Source organism: Dermacentor variabilis, chromosome 4, assembly GCF_050947875.1.
Source record: "Dermacentor variabilis isolate Ectoservices chromosome 4, ASM5094787v1, whole genome shotgun sequence".
Lineage (NCBI taxonomy): Eukaryota > Metazoa > Arthropoda > Arachnida > Ixodida > Ixodidae > Dermacentor > Dermacentor variabilis.
Genome location: NC_134571.1, coordinates 51861641 through 51889361, shown reverse-complemented (window position 1 = coordinate 51889361; position 27721 = coordinate 51861641). Strand labels below are relative to the sequence as shown.

Below are 27721 nucleotides of genomic sequence, written 5' to 3'. Positions count from 1 at the left end.
CCCGTCGCGCTTCGCGAGCGGCACTGCGGCATTCGTCTACGCTGCACCTTTAGAGTAAGGACAGCTAGCCATGCTTTCGAACTGCAGTTTGCAGACACGTGTCGCATTTTCGCTGCGTTTTGAGCGGAATTCGTTCGCTGCCGCTCAGGAATGCGACGAAAGAGGGGGTGGGGCGGGAGCGGTCAGCGTAGTGGTTCCGCTTCCCACAGTCTGCGCGGGCTACGGCTCCCATGCAACTAGACGTGTCCCGACTGCTGGACCCCATTGTGCCAAGTTGCACTAAGTGTCGACCGTTCTCTCCGGACTTCCGATTTACGTGTGCGAAAAGTCTGCTGCCAACGTTACGAAGAGCCGGCAGTCATCCATGCGGAAAGCCCAGCGTAACGCGCTGCTTAACGCACTCCCACCAAAGCCAACGAGATCGGCGGCGCTTTCCTTTTTTGCATGATTTGGGCCTGGGGAGCGCGTAACTGGCCCGCTGCAGCCGCCGCCAAGCAAAGGCGCTAGGCGGAACTTGGCGCCCTTTGCAGAGTTCGCGTCCGGCACATGCACTAGAGGGGAGTAGGAGGCAAAAAAAGTAAAGGAAAAAAAGTCCTTTGCAGCAACAGGCATCCTCCTCCGTGGTTCAAGGTCACGACGATTAGCTCAACCAGCTCTGTTTAGGAGGCACGGGACCCTCTGCGTTCCCGGAACATCATGCCCTTTGCGAAGCGTCAGCGGCCGAAGCGCGTCGTTCCTTGTCACGTTTGCATTTACGTAATGCTGTAGGAAAGCGAAAGCGTGGTCTGTCTAGCGCAGTTTAGATGATGTAGGTATCCTGCGCATGGTTCAGTGTACTTATTAAAAAAAAAAAACATAAGCGACATAATCAAACCTACGCAGCCTGTTTCACTAGTCTTTAGTAACTGTCCTTTCGTCGAAACAGCCGGGTATGCTGACTTGTACTACACCGACTTCAGCTGGACCATGGAAATATGGCTGTTCGAGTACTGCACGCATTCATGATAACGCTATTATAGCATAACTGAGCATGCCCCCCCCCCACCTTTTTTTTTCTCTGCAAGCCGGAGCAGGGAACTTCGGCTATTCACAGCGTGAGTGGCAGTAGCCAACTAATGGTATCCGTGCTCGAAATCTAGATGCGTATCGGCGCAGCTACTGGTGTACAAATTTCCCCATAGGAAAAGCGAAAATTGCTTTTTTCCTTATTCGAGCCTCTCAGTTCCCTTACGCACTTGTCTGTGGATTGACGAGGCACTTATACGAGAACGTCTTGTCTTTCACTCACCCTGCGGCTTGTTTTTTCATTAACGGATACCACGTAAACGCTGCGTGTCCGGTCACTGCGGAGGAACCGTAAAATCGCACAAGCAGTTTAGCGTAGTCTCTTGACACATAGCCTCCTGCGCGCCTTTTTTTTTTGGCATCAATTGTGGTTTATGCATAAATGTTACTCGTTATGCGCACCAATATTAATAAAGGCCTTCCCACGTCTGTTGATACGTAAACGTCTCTACATTTCAGCCCTCTTTTTTTCACGCTGTGAAATTCACTTGTTCCTTCTGGTCAGGGTACAGACCTTTTCGAAACGCCTCGCAATCACGTTTTTTGAAATCAAATTAGGGCTAATAGGTGCCTTGGCTAATGACGCCTACGGGGGATCCCCCATTTCTCCCGTCATGATTAACCGGGCCCTCGTCCCCTTGATCTGAGGTTTGACCCCGGAGCTGCAGTCATCGAACGCCGAACTACTTCCCTTCACACCTATTTTACGCATATCTTTTTTTTTTTTTTAATCTTGCACTTAAGCTAAGGTGCTTGCGCAAGGTTGCAAATGACGTAATCGTATGTTCCCCTGAGGGATGACACATGGTGCACCTGCCTCGGCAAATACAGTAATTGAATTATGTACAAATGAATTTCCAAGTGTTTCTTCAGTTAGATAACGATTTCAAACGAACGACGTTAATCGAGTTAATGAATGGCCGCTAACTGTTGCAGAGTGAGTCTTCAAAAACTGGGTGACTGCTTTGACTGCAATCTTGTCGCTTACGTGCGTTTCGCAGTGTGTGAAAAGCATTGCCAGAAGTTTGCTCTGCGACAGTGCAGCCATAGTAAAGAAGTCTCCGGCGAACTGTTAGCGCCGCGTAAAAATAGGCGGCGTCTGCCCAACCCGGAAGGTCAGTCAACCCTAAATGTTTTTGTTTGCGTTCCCCCTTGTCGTTAGAGACGAAACATGGGCGTGTGGGGGATGAAGGCCAGGTCCGGACGGAGGCTGTTGCTTCCACAACACAAGGCGTGTATGTAAGTTTATTCTGTAGTTGGCCGTCACAGGAGTCGCGTTGCCGAGCTGTAAATCAATATTTGCCCAACTTCTGCACTTCCTGCTTGGCCGCGAGCACGTTCTACTTAGGCAGCTATACCCGGAGCAAACTGCCGCAGAGGGACGTTAAAGGCTGCAGCAATTGAACGGATATTAGCCCTTCTGCAGTAGCGTAACGGCCACTCACCATAAGAGGAGGCTTGTAAATCCAGATGAGACGCAAGGACTAGACTGGTGGAGCCGCCTCCGCGAATTTACATACCAGCTCGTTGGTTTTGACAACGTCTAAACCTGTCTAGCTAACCGTTTATTGGCAAGCGAGAGCCTATGTTGTATTCTATGAGAACAAAATATTCAATCTAGGAGAAATTTAGTGAAGTATTCCTGCCCCCGGAAACGGCCCAAATACTACGAGATTATACTTTGAAATCACGTGCCTGCGCCGAGGTTGTGGCGCGAAACGAAGTTCAGGGAGGAAAAGTTGGCCTTCATTTTTTCCAGTAGTATTAAACCTTTACACGCCGAACGAATGAAGATACTTTTGAAAGAATACTTTGCCTGTGTCAACTGATTGTTTCTGTTGTATGTCCCTTTGAACGTCTTATTTCTAGGTTTGTGCGAATATTCGAAATTTCCAATACGAATCAGTAATAGTAGAATATTCGTTTACCGTCTAATATATAAGGGATCGGCGCACCTATTGTACGGAACCTGGGGGCGAAACACCGAAACTGTTCCGAATGATTCTGCTAGAGGAAGCCGCGGTTTCTCAGAGGCTGCAATTTCTGAGCGAATGCGTGAGGCAGATAACCTCCTGCTGAATAATTTCTAGTCACTCAAGAGGCGAGTCAGCAGCGGTTGACGTCGTAGGAGGACAAGGTCTTCCGTGGTGCAATAGTGTACCGTGCGTTTTTGTTTTTTTCTTGTTCCATGTTTGTTATTCTGGGGGAAAAAGAGGTTCCTCCAGACAACGTTTTCTCTTTCCTTGATGTCAACCGCTGTTGAGCCGTCTTAACTTCACCTACACATCATCCTGCATTAGTCTAGCTCACTCTTACATAATGCCCGTTACGTAACCTTTACTTTCCTTTAATAGAAGCCTGCACTATCGGGATCGGCCTACATTTTTTGTTGACTAAAGCCGCACTTCCGGTTTTAGGCGCACGCGGTTTGAATGAGCGCATTTCGGTTTCATTTCAGCTTTTTTTTTTTTCGCTAGTTACGCATTACTGCTCCATGCTAGCTTCATTTTAACGACTTCTTCCGTTGTATTGTGTGCACTACAAGGCCTCAAATCGTCTAATTCGAACCGAAAGGGGCCAGATAACAGGATCCCACGAACCACAAATCAATCTGAACTCGGCTCTTGTCTTCAAGGACCTTGCTTTCAGGCAACCTACGAATTTTTAGTTAAACAAAGGAAAATATTATTCATTCTCGGCATGCTTGCATCACTTTAAAAGAACCTGAAGTGTTACACTTATATCTTTCGACGGACGGAACACTCTATTTATTTATTTATTTATTTATTTATTTATTTATTTATTTATTTTATTTTATTTCATTACCTTCAATGCTCAAAGGCGTTACAGGAGGGAGTGGGGGAAACAATAATTGTTGCGATAGTTGGCGGCTAGTATGTACAATAATTGTCGAGAGCGTCATTAAATGAAGAAACACTTGGAGTAATGACGACGGAGGTGGGCAGGTGGTTCCATTCCCTCGATGTCTTTGGCAAGAATGAATCAGAAAGTTAGTATGGCAAAAAGGGATTTCAACTTTATGACGGTGGTTAGCACGACAAGACAAATAAGATGCCTTATTAACAAGTTCATTTTTCATATGTGGATTACGAAAAGTCTTATGAAATAAGGATAAACGAAACATTTTTCTGCGCAGAGAAATGTTAGGAAGTTTCAAAATGTGTTTTATCGACGATACACTTGAAAAGCGGGAATAATTTGACAGAATGAAACGCGCACTACGGTTTTGTACTGATTCTAATTGGCAGTTAAGAAATTCTTTACTGGCATCCCACAAAGCTTATGCATATTCAAGCTTAGACGTTACAAGTGTTTTGCATAATCTTAATTTAAGAGAAGATGATGCCCTTAAAAAGTTGCAGCGTAAGAAACCTAGCCATATGCTGTAACTCCACTCCAAGGGCGATGACGCGTCGGCTAACTGAAATCAGCTGTCATTTACAAACTACTACTCAGATGACCGGGCGTCCAGTTGTGAACGGCATTACATGCATATCAAAATGTAGAAGTAAGCCATTCTACGAAGTTGACTGCACGCGAACTTTATATTTCGCCTTGTTTAGAAAATGTACAGTATTCGGTATTAGGTTCGGAAAGTTCTCTATTGGAACGCCCTTACGTTTTTTACACACTCTTGAAATACAGAAATGAAAGCTTGCTTAATTGTGGCGTCTTCCTGCGGTCGCCGTAGGCGCTCGCTTCTGCTATTGGCGTACGTTATGTTGTGATTGCAGTCAGAGGCACATATCAAGTCGCCAAACTGAGGTGCGTGTTGCTTCCAGACGAGCTCGATCCACGGGTAGGATTGTACACGAAATATAAGAGGACTGGAGGGAAAGGAGGGCGCAGCGGTCGTTTTCCTCGTGGGTTGCCATCGTTTTCAGCGGCCTACATTTCCTACTCGGCGGCCGTTCACTTTCGGACACAGTCGTGTTTTCGCCGCGCCGGCGAGACTTGCGAGCTGTAGCTTCCCTTCGTTGCAACTATTTACGAGCACCTCCGTCATTCGTTCGCTACGTTTGCACAATGATGTCCTTGTGTCGATGATCAGGCGAAACTTGTCGCGAGCAAGGCCGCGCGAACGCTTGTACTATAACTACATCGCTTCGTTGGCGAGTTTCTTTCTCCTTGTCTTTTTAAACTGCGTAAATCGTTGATTTTGTTGGCGTGCGCGTCGTTGATCCGAGTAAGCGTGGGCTATACTGACGCTGTCTTGCGGATGCCAATGACTTGCATAGGGGAGCATTCGGCGTGTTTCTTTCACGGTCTACTCTGTCTTCATTAAGTTTCAGGTGGAGAGTTAATGTTGGGAAAAAGTAAAAAAAAAAAAGACGCAAACGCGAGCACCCTGCCGAAGCGTGAACATATTTTTTTTCCTGTATGAGGACGCAGAAGCTTCGCGTGTAATTATATGCGGAATTAAATCGCGACGCCTACAGAAATGAGGTTGGCTCCCACTGGTGCAGCATTCCGCGCCTTATAGAGGGGACGTCATGCGTGCCCCTTTCCTCTCTGTTCGCGTGTGAAGTCAAGTTCCTCCCGTGTTCGGCATGTGCAAACATTGAAGGTCTCCTGATTTTATCGTTACTCGGGCTGTTAATTCGTGCACTCTGGCCCTTAGCGATCTGGTCTGGCGTCGTCCAGTGCATGCGTTATATACACGGTCTTAATGAATCCGCATTTACGGGAAGCGCTCCGGCAGCGCGATCATGGGCTGCCTTTGTACGTTGGATTTCTCGTGTGTCCTACAAAAAATTGCTGGCGCTTCGACTGTTCAACTACCGTGGGAACGAGGGTTGGTTAGGCGGATTTGTCTAACCTTCGTGCTCGTGGCTTCAGACGTGGCTTTTACTTCGTTTTATATTTCTAAATTTCCCAGCACTTACTGTTTTAGAAACATGGTAATTCACTATCTGCATACGTGAGTAAATCATTGCAAATGGTTACCTTTATACCACAAATATCGCGTCGAAAACGATCAATTTGCGAAGTCACGACGCAGTTTGAATCCAAAAGGATGGCGTTTTATGCAAAACCGTGTATACTGCCCGTCATTACAATACCAGCTGAACTGCCATATGCTTGCAGCTCCCGTGGGCACCAACGCCGGAGTTCCCGCTAGTAATGTTTGTGGCAAACACTATGGGGCTTTCCGTGGCCTCCGAGATGGCGTACTGTCGCGCCCTTTACTATGTGGTTGTGACCTCGGAGGACATGTTATTTCTATCCCCGTTTGCGAAGCGCGCGTGGCGTTAACTGGGGTCACTCTGGGAAGGGCGGCAGTTCATTGCGCGACGTGAATTCCCTGCTGAGCACGAGGCCGCGAGTTCGAATCCTGCTCGGAGAGAGTACAGGTTAGGCGCTCAGATTAGGCGTCTGTTACAAAAAACCTCGGGCTGTAGGAATTAACCCGAAACACGCATTCACGATCGTCATAGCGCGCTTTGCAACTTTGTATAGTGTCGTCGCGTTGCCCAGTCTCTGGGATCGTTATGTTCGTTACAGTTCACGAAAACTGAAATGCCCCCTCCTTCTACTACCGTTAATGGTGGCACGCGTAAAGCGATGGCCTGACACCGAAGATTTTGTCATACTGTTTTTTGTTTTCTGGATTGTTTGGAAGTATACCCATTCGAGCATGTGCGTGCCGTCGTGTTTCCCATTAGGCACCGATTTCGACACTGTTCGACCGATGGCGGCGCCAACCCAGGCGCCCAATCCAGAGAGCAAACAATGCGTTCTCTGCTGCGGCAGTGATCATTTGCTCCGCAACCGCATATCGACCTGGGTTCCTTAGCGGTTTTGGCCCAGCTTCTCCATCGTCGCTTCGTCCCGCCTTTCCGCTCGTCGTGTATCGAGGTCGCCGCGACATCGACCAGTCGGCCACAGCGTCCTTCACTCTTAGAACAAGGTCGTTCTATACTATTTCACAACATTCGCTGTGCCTCTAGTATGACGGCTGGTGCAGAAACGTCAGTTAGTAGCCTTACTAACTAAACGAGGTAGTCACCGTTACTAATGGAGCTTAACTACCAACTAAAAAAAAGAACCGCAGATGGCAGCACTGAATACAAAGTTGTATAGCCTTACAACGCGTCTATCAGACCTACTATAAAATACATGCTATGCCGTCCCTGTATGCGTTGTAGGCAAACTTTGTATCCGGTGTCGCTAACTTCGTTATGAAGCTGGTATAGCAGAGCCCCATTATAGCAACCGTGTTGCGCTAAAATTTTAGCGCCAGAAGACAAAGATAAAAGGGTGACGCAGGCACCGCCGCCCTTTTGTCCTTGCCTCCTGGTGCTAAAGTGTTATCCAAGTTCGTATACTAACACGCCTAACACTCACCAGTGCAACGTATACCTTGTTTATTCAGCCGAGTTATTAACTCTACTTATTAACTATACCAAGGTATAGTGAGTATTACGACGGCTATATAGTGACTACGACCTTTATTAAGAGTCTTTGTATGAGGTGTATTTCAGCACTAGCGGCTTTTCGAGTTCTCATCTCCGTGCTACCTCGCGTCAGGTTTTCGCTAACGCCCAGCAGATTGCGAGGCTACGGTTGTTGGAAGCCGATTTCGGACACGCTACTTGTTTACCGTTACCGTATAGACACTCATTTGACCGCGTAAGAACTGCAATTATGCCGGTTGTGTACATCAGCTTGTGTGCAGAGTCTAAAATGGGTGTTTGTTATAATAACAGGAACGGCTGGCGGAAAAGGCATTTATGGTTCCTACGCGTGTTCAAGAGGACGACGCGGAATAACACAAAATCGGCTTTACAAGATGCGTTGGTAGGGAAGCTGGAAGTTGCCTGCGGCTTTGCCTGTCGTGCCAGCGACGATTACCGCACGTTCCGCGCGTCCTTAGTTTCTTTCTTCTTATTTCTTTTTTTAATGGGACGAGGTGTTTTGTGGCATCGCGCGAGTACTGTTCCTCGCGGCGTTCATTTTGCGTCGCAGCTGAAAAAGATGACGTCATCGATGAATCCTCTTTCGGCACCCTCTTGGCGCGTGTTGTTGTCTCGGAATGCAAACGCAAACGTGTTTCTTCGGCTCGTTCGTACCCAGCCGGAGCTTTAATTGGCACTGAAAATGTTCTGCGAGAAAACGACCTTGGCCTTTTTTTTTTAACATGCGTTTCAGCTCGTGAACGAGGCGTGAGTCTTCTGTTAGAAGCGTTGTCGGCCGTGTGTAGGCCATAAATTCGTGGCCTCCGTTGTCCGACAACGAAGCGCGACAATCTCGGAGGCAATGACGCGAGACCGTTGCCCTCGCGGCGCTTCTGCGAGTATTGCGGAATTGCAAAGCGCGTGAAGACAGAAATGATGCTTCTATATACATTTATTTTTTATTTCACAATAACCCTAAAGGCTCTCTAGGGAGGGTATTACGTAGGGTAAAGGTCACATCGATGAGGCAAAGAACAGCGCATCAATGTAAAAACACAGAAACCGTATAAAAGTAGTTATCAGTACAGCAACTTTAAATAATTTGCACAAACTATGACAACGTCACGGATACTTTGGTTATTGGCGCAAAAAAAAAAAAATCAGTTTACAAATCAAAGTCAAACGTTATGTATTAGGTATGTATGTTACTACGCAGAGCGTCAGTAAATGTCGAGGCATTTGTTTCCGCGACAATTCGCAATAGCAGGTTATTCCACTCTATCGCGGTGCGAGGTACAAATGCGTGAACAAATGCGAGGGAACGACAGATGCATTTGACTTTGCAAGGATGATCACGACGCTGAAAAATGGCTGAGGGTTCACATATGAACTCGTTATGAAGAGATACGTGATAGTAAAGGTTATGGAATAGTGTTAAACGAGATATATTACGACGGAAGGATAAGGCTTCAAGCTCGGCGCGATTTCTTTGATGCTGTTACACTGGTTAGTCGTGAATAATCTGGAAAGATGAAGCGTGCAACACGGTTCTCCATGGCTTCTAAGTCGTTATTAGGTGTCTGATGGGGATCCCGTACGGCTGGAGCGTACTCTATTTTAGGGCGTATTATCGCTGTGATTTCTACTGTACACCACATGCCCTCCTATAGTCGCAGCCATTTCCCGTCATTTACATTCTACGCACCGTGGGTTTTTATTGCCTCAGTGAGCCGCAACCGCCGATCGGTTCTAGACGTATGTTGAAGTAGTATGGGGAAGTAGTAAACCGTCCAGAACCCCGCACACGTTTTAAAGGACGGAAACGGGAACGAACAGGGAAGAAACACAGCGCGTCGATTTGTATACCTAATGTGCGTAGCGCGTGAGCGAAATCGTTGGCTCTCCTATTAGGGGACGCAAGCGGCCTGCGTAATCAGTCTGTTCGGGCGTTTGCTGGTGTTCGCTTGCGTGTACGCAAGCCTCTTGTGCGCGCTAGTGTGTCGCGTTCCTCGTTGACACCCGTTCTCGACTTTGCGGCATCGCCCTGCGCGATTGACCGCGACGAAATATGCACAGAGTGCTTGTATGGTATATATATCCACGCGTAGCAGCCGCAGCGTGCGGTCAATTGCTTCCCGTCTCACCCGTGGTGTCTACGGATATCGTGACCCCCCTCTTCCGCCCTTCCCTCTTTTGTTTTTGTAGACGGCAGGCGCACGAGGGGAAGCAATAGGACGTGGCGAAGTGAAATTTAAATTCGCGGTTGCGTCTGTCGACACTACAGGGCGACCCCGGCCTTACGGAGTGCGCGGCAATCATCGTGCGAGCGTTGCAGAGGAAAAGGGGGTCTGCAGTCGTTTCTCGTACGGCGCGCGTACCAAGTGCCGCCTACTTCCTCGTCTTCGTCGTCGCGCTGTGTGGTAGGGCCCTCTTCAACTCCGAACCGTTGGGCAGCAGGGAAAATAGAGAGAGATGGGAAAAACGGCAGCACTTGCGGGGACGGGTGTGCGCCGGGTGTACGCGCGTTATGGGACGCAATTATTTGCGCGGGGGGGGGGGGGGGGGGGAATGTCAGCCCGTCCATATGTTGCTAGCAACGAGGAATGATGCCGCACATCGCCCCTCGCCCCCCACCACTTGCCTTTTTGTGTCGCGATCTTCTGGCGTGCGCTTGCCTTTTCCGTGACGTGGACACGCAGCGCATACGTTTACTACTAGGTATCGGGCAGATATCCGTTCTCTTCGATGTCGCTGGCTGGCTACCTACCGTATAGGTGTCATTCGAAAAAGTTAAACGTGGAAAAATGAAAACTTGTCTTTCGTGCGTGCCTGCTGGGCGATGTCAGTTTCGCCGTTTGTTTTAGGACAGTGTACACTCATTAGTCCCCGGCGCGTGGTAGACGAGGGTCGTGTCTCCTGACGAGATTGGCCCCTTACGAACGAGGAGTGGAAAAAAAGATTTCCTCCTCTCCTTCCTCCGCGTAGCGCCTCTCTCGAGAGAGGGGCGGCAGCATGGAGGAAGGACTCTGCTCCCGACGGCTTGGTGGAGCAATACTCACTTTTCCTCGGAAAGGCCCCCGCCATTCCCTGCCTCGTACCGAGTCGTTCTTTATTTCTGCTTCTCATCTCTGTTTAGCGGGTCTATCACTCGCCGTGAGTACCGCCGCGTCTCCCGCACGCGCGTACCGCCGAGGGCTTCTTTCCTTTTATTGAGCTGCCTGCGCTGGGATTCGCCGCCTCGGGCTACGTGCGGCCTGTCGAAGCCGCGCTGCCTGTTAATCCAATTACTCGATCGGCCGGACCGGTTCGCATGACGCTTCGCCTATTCTGCAGAAGTCTCTCGCTGTCGTCGTCCCGTACTTCTTTGTTTTTGTGAGACAAGAATCTCATTGTAATAGCCTTTTTTTGTTGTTTTATTGTAGTGCCGCTATACGTTGTGAACGATGAGGTATAGGCTGCGGATCCCTCCGGCACTTTTCTTGTTCCCCCCCTATTCGCCTGTTATTGCGTGGACGTTGACGGCTTCTCGGCGTCCGATGCTCTCGTGATGTCCGTGCATTCGTCCGTTGCCTCGTATACGACTGCGGGCCATGCTACCTACACCCCTTGTCGTACAGCGCACTGCTCTGTTCGATCTGTTGTTGGGACACCGAGGGCCGTCTTGTAACGGGGTCGTATCGATCACTCCATTTTCGGCCGGGCGGTCGGCCCGGGGCTGCTTGCTTTGAAGAATGGCCTCTCATGATTCTACGCTGATATTTCGTGAAGTGGCCTCCCGTATCGGGGCCGGAACAGCCAGTTATATTCAGCCGGCTGTTATTTGGGTAGCGGGTAATTTTATATTGATTTAAGTAAGCTTCAGTTGCGGGTTCCTGCGTGCCTACTTGCTTTTCCACGTTTCTTGCTTGTTTGCTGTTGTAAGTAGTGGAGATGAAAGTGAAATTTGTGCGACATACCGCGTCGCTGTACTGCGGACGATGGGTCACCACGACAAGTCGCACATCAACTGGAATTATATATATATATATATATAATGTGTGTGTGTGGGGGGGGGGGGGTAACACGAGCCATAAGTACACCATAGACAAACGGTTGCGTCTTCGAGTACATGCTTTGTACCGTTTCACGTAAGGCGTAGTACTACGAATCGAAGAACACGTATACGGGCTGCGGAACATCCGTCTCGTCTTACGACTTGATCTGTGACCGTCTTCCATGTCTGAGGTGGAGTCTGTAGGCATTGGCCATGGAATCGAACGGTAGCGCCTACCGTGTGTTAAGCTTGCGCACGCGCTAGGCATTGACACGCAACTTGAGAGCAACGAACCGAACGAGTATAATTTGACGCTGGAACAGTTCGGCCCAAGCGTCGTCGTTGCTTCAGCGCTCTATCTTCAAAGTGCTCGTTCATCAGAAAAGTAGTTCGAGGATCTTAAAAAGCTAGGAAGTAGTAAACCGTCCCCGCCCGACTCGGAAGCATTTTTCACGTCGCCGCTGTCAAAACACTCGCGAGCCCTCTTAAATTCAATCTAGATGTCCTTCGCCGATGTTGCCTCGCAGCCCTCCCCTCGCTTTCTGCTTATCAGACAGGCCTCTGCAGCATAGTGACGAGCGGTCCCTCGTTGTTGCGTAACTGCCAGCTCTGCCCATGAGAAGACCGCTACAAAAACGACTCGCATCCCTCGAAGCGCTTTCTGAGCGAAAGCGAAGACGTCGCGTGATGGCTAAGGTAACGAATAAAAACAAAGAAACGCTAACGCAGGTACGCGCATTAGTCCGCCAGTTCGTTCTCCGCTCGCTGTTTACTGTTTCGGCGTTTCGAAAAAAAGAAAGTGAGGAAACCACGAAAGTGCCAGCTAGCCGCGCGCAATGAATCAAGCTCGGAATGTCTATGCGAGACACGTACGGCACACGGCGGCTGCGTCTGTATCTCTCTGCCTCTCCATCGGCCACTCGTCATCGTCGTTGGGCGGTGGTTCTCTTATCTCTCTCGCGCTCTCCCTCTCTCCCCTCTTCTCGTACATCGCTGTATCGTATGGGTACGGTGGTCACGTGGGCCGCTTTTGGCTTTCCGAACATGGAGAGGTCGGCCATCATCAAGGCGCCCACCCTCTCTCTCTCCTGTCCGACGTGTCAAGGTCGATGTCGAGGGCGGCGGCCCATTGGGGCCCGCCACCATCGAAGCCGTCGTGGCCGATCTTTTGATTTAGCCAGGCTTGTGTAGAGGACGCGCTTTCGGTATCGCATATTTTGCTCTCTTTCTCTCCTCACTTTTGGCACCCTCGCACGTTATTATGCTTGGCGCTTGCATTCTCGCGTTCCATGTCTGTCGATGCGCAACCGCGTCACGCTTCCAATTTGCGATTGAGCTGGCATGCTCTCTCGCTTGCGAAATAAATGCGGCCTGGCGGAGGTTCCCGAGAGCCGCCGCGTCGAAAAAAAACATCGATTGGCAAAGAGTGCACTTATCTGGTATTCGTTACATCTCCACTCGAATAGTGCTTTAGTGGGTGGCTTTATAATAAGTTCCTTTGCACAAACGACGCTGTCACCCGCGCGCCTACACGTGCCACGCAAACGGATTTTGTGGCTTGCCCGACGGTAATTTCAACTTTCACCGGCCGCCGTAACGGGGCAGGGTGCAGATAATCGTTCGTGTACTGCACTTCTATTTAGGTGCACGTTTAATGAACACGGATATTAAGAAGTACATCCCCCGCTGCGGCGTTGTTTGGGACGTTCATACAAACAAATGAATTAACCAATCAATTTCGTTTACTTTTCCCTCGAATTTCATAGACATGGAGACCAAGAATGTTATTGCGGCCTCAACAACTGAATGTCTGCGAATTCCATTGCTAATTCGCCCAGCGTGTTCTAGAGTCTAGCTTTGTAGTTATGATGGGGGGCGATTGCTTGCACTGTTTCAGTTTAGTTGCCTTGCTTGAGTCGCATGTCTCCGTGCGACCACTGCATTTGTTTGCCTAAATTCCAGGCCCAGCGGTGGCGTCATGAGGAAATTTTCATCTCTTTAATGCTTTCGCGGTTGACTGCATGTCGGGACTCATTGCCGGTATAGCGCGTCGTGAATGTCACGTTGAGTTGCATATTACATATACAGTATGGCTGACTCTTAAAGGGAACACCTAATTACCATTCCAGCACCGATTAGAACTGTTTTTAAACGAAGGCCCTGGGATTTTTTTTTTTTTCATTAAGAAAATCACCTAACGTGTCGCATCAAGCTTTTCTGTTAAGTGGAATATACGTTGAAAATCATGCTAGTTTGAACACTAGTTAGGCGTTTCATTTTAAGCGACACTAAAGAGGAGCATTGCATTCAACTGCGTTAGTAAATTACACTAGTGCAATAACAAAACCAGCACTCTTGTGTTGAGAGGAGAGTTAATCTTAATCCAGCAAGGACACCAAAATGAAAGGAAGACTTGTGGCGAGTGCTGGCGACGGAGGGCCGCCCTGAACTTCTCGCACTCCAGAGTGACGTCAGGAATTTTGATACCATATGCTAGGATCTAGATCTGCTACCGGTAAAGAAGCATTGGAATGCAATCGAAGAGAACGAAAGTCTCACGTATAAGCAAGTTTAGAGAACTGTACCCGAACCAAAACGGCTCAAATACGAGGAGGCACATTAAAACCAATGACATAACTCTGCTGTATACCGGCGCGCGTGTTATGGCGTAAAATTTAAACAGAGAAACTTGGCCTTCATTTTCTCTATGTTAAGAAGCAGTGTTTTCCCGCCAACTAAGTGAAAGTAGTTTTCAAACATTACCTTTCCAGTCTTCAGTATAATTTAATTGTTTGTTCTTTATTGTCGTATTAAAGGACTACTGGCATATTTTCAGCGATGCAGAAACTCCGCGCGTAAAACGGCGGCATTTAGCAATTCGGTATGAAGGTCGGGAAATAAATTTTGGATACTGAAGTTGTCTCCAAATGCCGTGCCTGGCGTCAACATTGTCCTGACGTCATGGCGTGAGGCTGTAAGTATGTTGCTCACAAAATGACATGCGTGCGTTTATTCTAGCTGCGCTCGCGTGCGACATCCGCAGCGCTTGCGGTAATGGAGCCAGCCGTTGTATCGTGCCGTCATGAAGCATCCCCACTTGCTGGGTACCGTACGTGTATAGTTCTTGTTAGAAACAAGTAATAAATGGTAAATCACATAGGACGCTCAGCCATTTGTCAGGTATTTTCCCCCTAAGGTTTAGTGGGTTTGCACTTTTAATTAACGCAAAGGAAAAATTCGTAAAAGTCACGTCAGTACTCGTTTAACCCTCCCTGTAAGGCCGAACTTATCATTTATGCTACACTGAGTTTGATTCCTCAGCGCTCCGATTTAATTGCGGCCCGTAGTCGCATTCTTGATGCGCTGAAGCGAAGTTTCATTTGTTTACAGGTAAAAAAAACCAATGAAGCGATGTTCTAATTAAGCTTTAACTCGAATATTTCTTATTTTTTTGACAAATTTGCTTCTTTGTGGCCTGAAATGAACGTGTGCAGGTTGTTTTAATTTTCCCCCGTGAAGCGGTCATTTGGATATATATATATATATATATATATATATATATATATATATATATATATATATATATATTATAGGGTTTGGAACGAACGTAACCGGGAAGAGCGGGCAGACGAGCGCGAGATTGACGCCGGGCGTGTCTTGCTCTCTCGACGGGGTTTGCGCAAGGCTTGCCTGCCGCGTCGAGCGCAGTCGATCGGAACGGTACGCGGCGGGTCGGCGGTCGGGACCTTCTCTGCCCTTCGAGCAACGGCGCTGCCGCCGCCGCCGGCGGATTGGCCTGGCGCGCACGCCCTTCCTCTCGTCGGCGGTCGCCGCTTCGACGGCCGCGGTGGCCGCATCATCCTCCATGCACTCTTGAGAGATGTGTGCGCTTACTCGAACCCGCTCGGCTGAGAATGCGCACAGCGAGCGCATGTGTAAAGAGTGGAGGGAGGCTGTTTTCTCTGTTCAACGTGAGAAGCTCGTTCCCTCTGCTATGGCTGTACCGAGCCTGCGTCCGCAGTTTTGCTTCCCGCAGCAGGGACCGAGCAAAAAACGCGTTCCTTCTCTTAAATGCCGTTGTTAGATCTTCTGCGCACTGGATCTGTAAATTTGGGTCAAACTTTGTAGTTGTCTTGCAGAATTTTCACACAGCGTGCTTTATTTTGGAAAGGTCGAACAGTATTTGCACTTCCTTTCCCTTTTCTTACTTTTTTTTTCTTCTTGTATTCGTCGGCTACTAAGGAATAACAATCGCTTCGACTTACTCGTGGACGTTGAAACAACCGAGACCCAAGATATGTTAGTTTTATAGCTTATGACATAATGTTGCGCTAGTGTTATCAATTATACTGCAGATGTGTTCTTTTATAATGCAAAGGGGAGGAGGAATAAGAGGTGTTAATTGAAGTTAATTGAGAAATTTGTGTCTGGGCAAAAAGCAAGAAAGTGAAATTCGGCATCCACAGGAGCAAGTGTCGCATGCACGAACTAGATTTGGAGAAGAGAAAGCTGCCAGACTAATTAGTCGCCGGTTTCTGTATTCCGCGAGTCGCCTGAACCCCGTTGAAGGAACTCGCTCGTGGGAAAAAAGAGAACGTCACGCTTTTGTCTCGTCGTACAGTAATCCTGCTGCGCCCCCCCCCCCCCCCCCCCCCCCCCAGCAGGCTATGTAAGCAGAGATCGCTCCCCTTCTTCGCATTCACGACTTCGTCGTTTGGTATTCAACGTCGCGCTTTCCGCCGCATTTGTCGTCGTTACGGGCTCAGCGCCGTGCGTTTCCGCGGTCCCCTTTTGTTGCCTCCAAGGGGCGCGCAGTCCATACGCCTGGAGACGGAGGCGAGCGGTGTGGCGTTCAACACGCGAAGCGGCTATATGTGTATTTAAAGAAAAAAAAAAAAACTTCACACATGGAGAAAACGAGTGCTTGGCCCCACAACTCGCTTCGGCCCCCAATTTCGTTTTCCTTTCGCTCGGCAACGGCAAGGTGGTCAGTCGGCCAGCTCTTGTTTGCCGACACCGAGATCCTACTTCCTGAGTGGCGTTTCCCCTTCGTGCCCCCACTTCCCCCCTCCCCTTAACCTCGAGATCGACACCTGCGCTCGCCTTCTGTTGCCGCTTGCCTGGAAGAGGCAGCCTCCGTCGCAAGCAACGCTCGATTGCTGCATTGCAACACCGGGCCGGAGGGCAGAAAAGAATTCTTTATTATATCGCCGCCTTTTTACTTCCTACCACTTCGACTATTACTTATTTCTTTTTAGACCGAGAGGTGTTGAGGACGGGGGGTGGGGGGGTGGGGAGGAGTTCTTTTCTAAGGAAAGAACGCACGCTCTTCCGTGCATCCCTACTGCTGTTCCTCCTCATGCTAATGGTCTGCCGTTGCCGCGCGTCTCCATCATCCGTTCTTGCTCCCTTGCGCAAAATCCCTCCTCCATGACTCTTGTTTTTTTTTTTCTTTGACGACGTCTGGTGGAGAGCGTGCGCGTCGTGTGCTCGCGCCTGTCGTCTGTCCGTCGCTGCTCTCATCTTCTATCCGGATATGTTGTCTCCCGCTCCGGCGCTGTGTGGCAAGCGGCCATGTTTTGTCGCCATGTACGCTCTCACGTTCGAGCGAAGCCATTCTTCCGCTACGCGGTCCCTCACTGTATAGTTTTGTGCGGCGTTGTGAATCAGAGGGCCGCCGGGGAAGCAGAGACAACTTTGTTCTCGCAGGGAAAGAAGCTAGTTTCTGGACTTTAGACGGTCTCTGCAGCGGCGACTTCGCTGCTCGGTGCTCGCCTAGTGGAATGCGTATACTGCCTTTTACAAATTGATGTATAGAACGAGGAACTTTGCAGACGAACTTAAGAATAAGCGACGTGAAAGTGCCGCTTGTGGCGGAGTTGCACGGCTTTTCGGCGCGCTCTCCGGTACAGCGCTAGCTATCGCGGTGCTGCACGGAACTTTTGTCGAGACGGACTATAATTTGACGGTGTGTGGGCGTGGTGAATGGAGCGAGCGCCTTTGAAAGTGCTCCTCGCTACACGATCACTGAACGCATTTATGCACCTCGCGCCTTCACATTGTCAGCGCGGCAGCTAACGCCAGCCCGATTGTTGTTAGATTGGACCGGGATGCTGCTGTCGCGACGAGAAGTGTATGAGGGGGAGTTGTTCTTAGACTTCGTAACGATGCGCCGGCGCCCTTAATAGTTCTAGTTTCTATGGCGCGCAGTTCAATACTTGGACGTTTAATCCGTCCGGGAGAGAGTAACTGTCGTTTTCACCAAACGCTCTACAAGTCTCCGTATGTTGAGTTACGCTCTTCAGTGTTCGGCATCTTATCTATCTGAAATTGAATACGTGTGCTTTGTATCATACTTTCACTTTCTTCACTCGGATGTAACCGCTCCGTCGCGGCGCTCGCTCTCGATCTCTGGTGCGAATAGTCCCTGGCCGCCTTGTTTCTCATAGCATGGGCTTGTACTGTATAGCTGGCCGCACGCAACGGCTGTTAATCGGTGTTGTCCCGCAGCCCATGCTGCGTCCTCCCCATGAGACGAAATCAACGACATGGAATTAATGTTATGACACTCATTCTACTACAATGCTTAGTGATGACCTTAAACGCATCGCAAATATATATATATATATATATATATATATATATATATATATATATATATATATATATATATATATATATATATATATATAATGTGTGAGGGAGGGAGAGTCGAACTCGGCATACTCGTCCTGCCGCCTTAGGGTCCCCCCTCCCCCCCCCTTCCGATCGGTACGGCGCCCGGCAATAGTCGATCGCAGCTGTCCAGGCTTTACGTGCCTTTCCTCCGGCGAAATCAGTAGAAGCGAGCGGCGTGTGCTTCTTTGCTCCCTCTGCGGGCGGCTTTTCGTAAGTGCTCGATGCCCACAGCGACGACCGATGCCTCGCCCGACCGCGCCTCGCTTCTCGCTCGCTTTCCTCTCTCGCCCGCTATTCGTCCCGCAGACCAAATGAGCGCGGCTTCCCCCGCTGGGCACTTATGAGCGCGCCGCCTGCCTCGGGGCAGCGGCGGCAATTGCCGCTCCGGCGGTCTCCCTGGGAAGCTCTTTTCCGCGCTGCCTCGAGTTCTGTATTGAGCTTCCTTTCCTTTCGGTCTCGTGGGGCGCGTCTAATTTGTTCTTCCGAATGGCGGCAGGCGCGCAGCAGCAGCCAGCGGCAGATGTCGATGAGGACGCGAGACGTCGGCTCGTCGAAAGTGGAGTCGCGTCTGAGATCCAGAGTCATTGCGAAACTCTCTTGTTTTTTTTTTCTCGTTTTTTTTGCATATATCGCTTTCGATCAGCTGTGCTCGCGGACATCCGTGTACGCGCGCGCCCAACCTGCAGGAATGATTCTTTTTCAACGCCTGCCGCTATGATTGCCAATTCGTTTAACAGAGTGGTCGGGCTTTCATTTTGTATAGCGTCAACACGACTCCTATAGTTTGCGCAGCCTGCATTCGATTCGCGCGGTACGAACCCTTAAAGGCGACCCGCCGCGACGGCTCAGGGGCCATGCTGTGGCGCTGCTAAGCACGACCTCGCGGGATCAAATCCTGGCCCGCATTTCGATGCGGGCGAAATGCAAGAACGCCCAGGTCCTGTGTGTTGGGGCACGTTAAATATCCCCTGTTAGTCAAAATTATTCTGGAGTCCCCCCACGTACCACGGCGTGCCTCGTGGTTCTGGCGCGTAAAACGCCAGAATTCAATTTCCTTAAAGGCCAACGGCAACAAATTTTCACTTCGTCTACATTGGCTATCGACATAGTATATCATACTGAAGAAATCGTGACAAAACTGCGGGACCGGTAATTGTATAACTTTCTTACTAGCAGCCTTTGAAGAGTACCTAAGCAGACGACGCGTGCACCTGGTGGTTGGCGTGTACGTATGACGTAAGTCCCAGCACGTCGCCTTCGAGATCTTTCGGCGCGCCGCGGGAAGCCGCGGGCAACGGCTAATCTCGGAGGTCATACCGAGAAGCCGCGCGTCCTAAGTCACGCGGCCCAAAATTTTGCCGCTGGATACATATGTTACGTTGCATAAATTACCTAGTAATAGAGACTGAGGGGAATGCTTTTTTTTTTACGTCCTGGGCGCATGTACCTATTCTAACGTATAGCTGAACCCGTATAGCACCTTAATCCAGGATTCGTGAGCGATCATGTCGTTCTCTCGCCGTGACGTACGCTTCGTCTTTTCGGGACAACTTCATTCAGCTTCCGCAGCGGGAGGCGCATGCACGCAAGGTCAGCCGTGCTCGAAATCCGGCGACGCGAAAGTCCGGAACAACTGGCAAACGCCTCGCCGCGGTGCTCCTTCGTGCGTAACCGCCGCGCCGGTGCCCGGGGTCACCTCTCCTCCCTGTTGGCGGCTGGCTGCCCGCGGATAACGCGCGCCGCAGCCGCGACGCGAAGGATGTCCGTTCTGGTAATGACCCGCGCAGAGTGCCGAGGAGCGGCGTCGAACGTACCACATTCGTATAGCCGTGGCCTCCGAAATCGCACCCTGAGCACTGCGATCTCGGAGGCCATGGTATAACGCATGTCGCCGACTCCGTACAGTGCAAGGAGAGGCAACGATTCGCGTGAGCCAACGAGAAAAAAAGAGAACCGGAAGTGCTCCTGCACTCTTCGCCTCTTGCTCGCCCTCCGCGAGATACCGACTGAATGGAAGCTTCGCGGAAAAACTAATAGCGTGCAGTGGGTGAGCCCTCCTTCCTCTTCGGAACACGCAGCCCGCTTGCGTTACCGATTTGCCCGCATGATCCCTAGCCTTCGGTGCATTTAACGGAATTGGTGAGACGGGAGTTATTTAAGACGGACGTGCCCTTTTCCCTTTGCACTGTTGTGTACGGTGCTGCGAATCCCGATGTGGGGTCTGTTCGTTCGCCAGTTCCTGGTGCTTTTCTTTTTGTGCGTTTTATATACCGCTGGCGGCGTCCGTCCATTCGGCTTGTTCGCCCCCAGGCCGCGTCCCTTCTCGCGGCGCGAGCGGCGAGATGACGAGAGAAAGGCGCCGCGCGCGCTCCCACGCGCACTCGTCTTTTAGCGTCGTTCGTGTGTGTTGTTTGAAAAGGGCCGACTGGCTGGCTAGCTGGCTGGCGGGCAGGAAAGCTTGTGTACGCGTGCCGAGTGAGCTCGTCTTGTGCAACCGAGATTCTCTCCTTCGCCGCCCGTCTGTGTGTGTGCAGTGTACGCGTGTGCGTGTAGGCGACGCTGGCGAGAAACTCCTCAAGCTTTTCTTCGAGGAAGATCCCACCGCCCCTCGCCCTCCTTTCTGCTTTTCTCGCTTGTTGTGTTCAGTCGTTTTTTTTTTTTTTTTGCCGAGTGTACATGCATGCGCGCGCGGCCTTCGCGGCGCCTGCGAAGCCGCAGGTGTTGCCCGCGTCGTCGCGCCCCTCTACCCCTACATGAATACTTTGCTTGCGGCGATAACGTCACCCGCGTACGCGCAAGCAATACCTCGCGAATTCCGCATGTTCGCAGACGCATGCACGGTGAACTTCCGCGTATTGGCCGAATGCGCTCTTCCTACTTCCAGAACCACTAAGGACTCCGTTACTGCGTAAGCTCGAGAATGGCAAATTCTAAAATGCATTTTCGCCTTAATAATTGCGATTCGCGTTGTACCCAGTCATGATTGATGCTATAGGCCGGACTTTTTCGGCCTGCGCTATTCGGGAAGCATCCCGTTATCGCTCCTGAGACGACACAGCAAGGTATTCAAGTGGTAAGCGGTGCCAAATCGTCTATACAGTTTAAACCCGCTTGCGTGCGCGTGCGCGTGTTTGTGTGTGTGTGTGTGTGTGTGTGTGTGTGGCACCCGCTATTTTGCAATGAAGTGCGCTGCCGAAAGAGTTCCCAACCCTTATCTCTTGCTTGCACCTCATGCTTCCCCCTCCTCCCTATTCGGCGGCCATTGAGCGTGCATTCGCATTCGTGCTCGCACATTTGCCCTTGCTTTGTTATCTGTGCTTAGCCCTTGCTCGCCCCCTTTTGTCAGGCGAAGGTTTGGCGGTTATCCACGGAACTGTCACGACCGCTGCACATCTTTACATTGACAGGGTGATGCAGCGTGCACTTCCGGTCAGTGTCTCACGTATTTAAAGGTACACCAAAGAAAGACAAAGTTGAGCTAGATCAAAGGATTATGCCTTTGACGTCGGCGCTGCCTGATATCTGAATGCCTAGAGGGAAGTCACGTGGAGATTACGTCAACCGGACCGTTCCGCCGCGGGCGGTTCAAATTGAGGAGGAGCAGCGGCACCTTGCCTCGGCGGCAATTTTCTACACAACCAGTGCACATATTTGCACGTAGAAAGCGATGACTGACTTCTTGACGAATAATCTGTCGATCTCTAATCTCGACATAATTTCATGTTAGTGTCCCTTTAATAGTACGCCGCAGCGCTGACGGAAGTCTTTACATCTATGTAGGGACGGGAGTAGCAAGGGGTAGTTTGATTCGTTAAACAATTCGAACGGTACAAGGAAACTTCTTGGGACGATGTAAGGTGCATAAGAAAGACTGACACTAGCTTCAAGGCGTAACTTCTGTCATGGCAGTGCAGCGTGAAATCACTTTGAGAGCGGAGAGTCCGTCACTCTAGACCCTTGACATACCTGAGATCGGAAGGCAATCAAATACATTCTTCGTCACTAACGAGAGAGAGAGAGAGAAAACGCCTTATTATAACGAGGCGCACCACAAACGGAATTGTTGGCTTTCCAGTAACTTGCTAATCGAAGACGACTGGAGTGCTTCTTCTCTTGGCGAGGGCGAATAGGGTTGTTTTTTTTTTTTTTTTTCAGGGCTTTCGCAGTCCCTGGAGAGAACGAAGAGGCAAGACCGAACCTTTCTCGTTCCGAGGTGTATAGCTCTCGTACTCTCCGTCAAATTGGCAGCCCTGATCATGCGGCTTTCGCCGGGCCGTTGTTCCCTCGTGGAGAAGCCGGATGGCGGGCAGACTGCGCCGATGCATATCCGCCGCCAGGCGCGTGTGAGCGACTACTCGCTGGGCTTGCGAAAAGCGGCAGTGGAGGAGAGAGATGAGGTTGCGTCGACGACTCGCGTCCGCCATTTCTTCATTCGTATATGCTATGCGCGTGTGGGTCGCGGCGAAGTGCCGCGCATCGTCGGAACAGAGAGCGTTCGCTGTTGTCTTGTTTTTCTCGCCGTTTCGCGGGAATCCGCGCAGGGACGACACACGAACTCGTGACTGCACGCCCCGGCGGCCCGTGGCGTGTCGTCACCGCGCTGTGGGGGCGCGGATATTGCGTGCCTTACTGTGCTGCCAGCAGAGAGAGAGAGCAATTGAAGAAAAGTGAAAGCGCGGCTAAGCCAAGGAGGAGTTGAGAGAGTGCGGGAATGCGCGTGCTTCCGAGACGAATGAGCGTATATCCGCCGTATTTTCTTACTTCCCTTTCTTTCCTGCTTTATTTCATTCTTTTTCGTCGCCGACGTGGGGTTACAATGACTACTGCTGTCTGGAGCGCTGGGATTTTCATTAGTTTAAAAAGAAAAATTGCACGTCTCGCATTTTATTTCTCAGCTCTGTCTACCGACGGCTTTGCGAGCAGTGTGCGGCCGGCTGCGGAAGTTTACGCACGGCGGAAGCTACTGCAAGGGAAGAGAGAAGCGCAATTACTATATTGCAGCGTGGAATTACGGTTATTGACGCGTTCCCGTCGGGGCTTTGCTAGCCGGTGTTCTCCGAGGACGCCACGGTAGGAAAGAAAATGAGGTGTAGGACGTTTGACACGAACTGTAGACGACTGTGATATTGGAAATGCTTTTTTTTTTTTTTTTTATGCTCTAGCTGTCCGGGCCTATAGTGCATGCTTCCATTTCTCAGTGCGTACCCCTCCGGGTCGGAGCTTCGTCTGCGTGCGTGTGCGTGCGCGCGTGCACGGAGAGGCCCACGTTGTGCGTGCGCGAGACAGCCTATATACAGGCTCAAACCTATAGCGGGACGCTTATCGGTTGCGCTGCGTGTATCGTACGCAGCCGGTGTCCGGCGTCAGTCCGCGGCAGGCACGGCAGCGGTCCTAATCTCGATTGCGAGAGCGCCCTTGTATCGGAGCAAAGACCGAGGGCACAATTCGGCGCTACAGTGGCGTGTCAAGTGCCCCGGCCGATGGAGCTCTCGAATCGAGAGTGCTGCGGCCAGCGTTGCAAACGTCTGGGAATTACGCGCGCGCGTATACTCCCGACCTGAGTGACCGATCGCATCGTGGACATTGAATGGGTTCGCAGTCCCTTATGCAGTAAATGGTGACGTGATCGGCGTCGCGTAGGTCGCTACATACCTTGGCGAGTTACTTAGTCTCGTTGGTTCGGCGACTCGCATGAGTGACGGTGAGGCTCGCTGCGAGGCCAACCGCAGCGAAATTTTGGTCCACGTAGAAAGCCTATATATTCAGATAGAGTGAATACAGCCAGTTTTCTTTTTCTTTCTTTTTTTTTTTAACGAGTGGATGCTTCGTGAAAGGCTCGCAAAAATAGAAGTTTTTGACACGGCGAAACTGAACATGACGCCTCCACTATACCGCTCGCCGGAAGTGGCGCATGACTCGGATCACGCGACTTGTTGGCATGACCTCCAAAATTAGCCATCTGCGGCTGCCCGTGGCGCGCTGAAAAAAAAAAAAAATCTGAGGTGATGTGCTGGGACTTCCGCCATAGCTTCTAACTGCCAGGTGCTCGCGCGTTGTCCGCATGTAGATGCCCAAAATGCTGATAATAATAGTTCATTACTAGCCCTGCAGCTTTGCCTAGATTGCTTCTATAGTAGTATCTACTGCTCGCTTATCACCAATTACGTAGATGTTTTCTAATATCGAATTAGTCAAACGCGAATGTATATATTTACAGCACAAACATTTATATCGGTATATAATTAGGTGACACGCTTGTACTGACTAGTGAAAAAAAGACGGCCAACTATGACGCGGACAGTTCTGATCAGATTTAAACGCACTATCAGTCATTGTCATAAAAAGAATTGTAAATGAACTCTCAACATCTTAAGAACCTTGTTGCGAAACTAGCTTTCCTACTATGAATGCCCGCTGTATAACTATAGCTTTCCAGAAATTCTAAATAAATGGCTGTGGAAAAAATATTGCAAGTTCTGGGAAAAGAAGTTGCTGAGTGACTCGTGTGACGTGGATACATGTGAAAGGGGTGGCCCGCTGCAAAAAAATAAATAAGTCACTGGTATAGCGGTGTAAAAGATAAAGTTGCAGCTTGACTAGACTGCAAGAAACACTAAATTACAGGACTACAACCAAAAGTCGCACCTTGTCAAGTAGACAATATACCGTCGCGAAACTGAAACAAATCTTCCATTGTCCGTTTTGTTTTTACATTGCTTTGAAAGCTTTTGTTGCTTTTTCGCGTCTAATAATTTGCGATACTAAACGAATCTCCGTTTAGCAGACGGAGATTAACAGTAATCCGACTTTACCATTCGGTTGTTGGCGAAATATTTGGTTAGTTTCGATATTCTAAAATATCGAATAGTTTGTTAATATTTGAGTGCGGGTACGAATAGTTAGTGTAAGATTCGATTCGTATTCGCAACTTCGAATATTTCGTTGCAGTTCCTCTGTAGTTATAAAGGGGCACATTTAGAAATACGTTTGTAATGATGAAATGAAACGAGCTATATCAAAACTCCATTTTCGTTAATTTCCCGGTAAGTGGTTGATTAGGACAATACAAAATGAAGGCCAGAGTAACATCTTCCTTTGTTGTCGCGCCAACACCGGTACGTGAGTACCGGACGTCACGCATTTCGATACATTTTCTCGTATTTCAGCCGTTCTGGAGCTGTCAAACTTATGAGACTTGTCAAGTTTATTCTTTAGTTACATTAGAATACAGCTGCGTCGAGCTTCATTTACCGATAAAACGATAATAACCATCGCCAAGCAGACGTCATTAAAGATCGATGACGTGGCGGTGAGCTGCTGCAGGAACTACAAGGCGGCGTCTCCCCCCCCTCCCGCCGTGCTTAGTTTTTTATTTTTTTGCGCAATTTCTTGATTAAACCGTAAAAGTGATTTTCCCGATATTTAATTTTTCTCTTTAATGTCCGGCGCTTCCTTCATATACGTTTTTACGGAAATAAGCTTCGTGTATATAGAAGCACTTAAATCCACATCGGTTAGACCTGAAGCCTTCAAGCACATCCACACTATATATCTGCACTACCATTATTTATTCTTCGTCTCCATCTTTCAAGCACCACATTTCCTGTACCTCGGATAAACCACAAAACTGATATTAAAAAAAAAAATGAAAACTTGCTCCGAGTTAAGGTGGTACAACCATGCAGGTTAGGTTTCGCCGGTGAGCGGGAAATGCATTTTCTATATACTTGCAGCCTGTGAATCTCTATACGCTTTCGCTTACGCTCCCCATAAATTGCTTCCCGTATGGCGTTGTGCAGGCGCCGCAGGGCCTGCCCCCTTTTTTATGGCCTATATACAAAAGGCGATAAAACGCTGGAAACGAGCTTCGGCGTCAATTAGAATGCCGCGCGTCGGTTGGGTTTATGGCTATAAACTCGCGGCGTGTGTCTGAGCCCCGACGAGCACGGGGTGTACGCTATACTATGGGCGTCTTTGTGCTATACGACGCCAGGCGTGTCGGCACGGTAGGCGTCAACGGAAACAGCTCTCGGCGCTCCAATTTGTGAGGGGAAAAATACTGGTGGCAGATGAGTAATGCACAGGATGCAGGTTGCCTATCACGTCGTTGCAAGGTTCGTGGCGTTGCCTATGTATACGCGACCTATATGCGTGCAATCTTCGTTGGCTCGCAAACATTACCTTCCAGTATTCCTCGGGAGCGACGGGAGCTCAAGGGTTGCAAAAGCATAAATTTATATTCGGCTTTACGGAAACCTGCTTTGACGTAGTTTGTGAATAAGCAAACAAGTCCGCTTTTCCGGAAAGTGCATGGCAATTTGTGCTGTGTAACCGCACTGGCGTGGGAAAAGCAAAAAAGGGGGCGGGGTGCGAAGGACCGTCGATTTCAACCTCTTCAACCGTTTTCTTTCTACGTAGAACAGTAAGTTCACCCCTCACCAAAAGCAACCTTTCGTTCTATATTTAAACTCTCGATTCGCTGTTGGCAGAGAATGTGTAAAACATTGAAGGTCTGCGATCCGCAGCGTAATTAAGCAAAGGCCAGCGGTGGAGAGTGCGAATGTAGAAAGGGAGAGAGATAAACACAGCGTGAAGGGTGTAAGAGATACGCGTGCGCTACTCTTGCACTATGCGACCAGACTCTGGTCTCGAGCAGGTGTCGCTTTCCCCGGACTTCGCCGAGTCGCCAGTTTTATTGGGCTTCGCGTCGCCGAAGCGACAGCAGCGAAAGCTGCGGGCGTCTCATCATTTCCCCGTGCACGTCTTCTCGAGGTTCCCAGTTTCAACGAGGCTGCTGCGGCGTTCTCTGGCCTGCGGTGTATGAGCTCGTTTCTGTGTCGCCGGCGCCTTCCATCATTTCCACGTGCCTGGAGCGCGTCCCTTATTTCCCCGCAGCTAATCGAGCCGGTGTCGTTGCAGTACACGTGTCGTAACCGTAGTCACGTCAGTGCGCGTGCAATCTCTCTCTCTCTCTCTCAGCAGCCTCGTGCGTGTGTTGTCTCCGAGGCGTCTTTCGCGCCCTGCATTGGCCACGGGCGAGAAAATTATCGGCCGTGCCCGCGATTACGGCCCGTTTCCTTTGCCGTCCGTCGCTCAGCGTCCCTGATTGCGCGACCGCCCCCCGTGTGTGTGAGCTGCATCTATGGCTGCACGACGTGTGCCCAATTGCGTGCAGTGCAGGGTCCCGTCATCCAGTCGGTGACGAAAGCCGGCATGTCGGTATCCGCGAGCAAATAATCTACAGGAGGGTTTGACAGCTGTGCTCCGCCAAACTTTCGGTTCAGCCTGCCGACGTGCGTGGCGATATGTTAGTGGCGGGCAAACAGTAGTTATGATTCTTGCTTTTTTTTTCTTTATTTGTTAGGTTTGGATGAATTGCCGTTCGGCATAAGTTCATGGTATAAATGCGCCGAGTTCTGCATCATGCGGGAGGGAACAACATTCTCCGAAAGCTTTTTCTCCGTCACCTAACGGCTGTATAGTGCTTGATCGGTTGATCGACACTCTACCCGTAGCTATCGCTGTA

The 27721-nt window shown here is 49.9% G+C and overlaps 1 protein-coding gene across 7 annotated transcripts in view; it reads left to right on the top strand.

Annotated features, from left to right (window-relative positions):
• Synd (protein kinase C and casein kinase substrate in neurons protein Synd) overlaps positions 1–27721 on the top strand; it is a 135471-nt gene that overhangs the window by 285 nt on the left and 107465 nt on the right. The window contains exon 1 of one of the 7 annotated variants that reach the window (XM_075689040.1): positions 21124–21268. The exons of the other annotated variants lie outside the window; for them this stretch is intronic. The gene's annotated coding sequence lies outside the window, so the exon portion shown is untranslated. Of the gene's footprint in view, positions 1–21123; positions 21269–27721 lie in introns of those variants that run through there. 7 annotated transcript variants of the gene reach the window in all.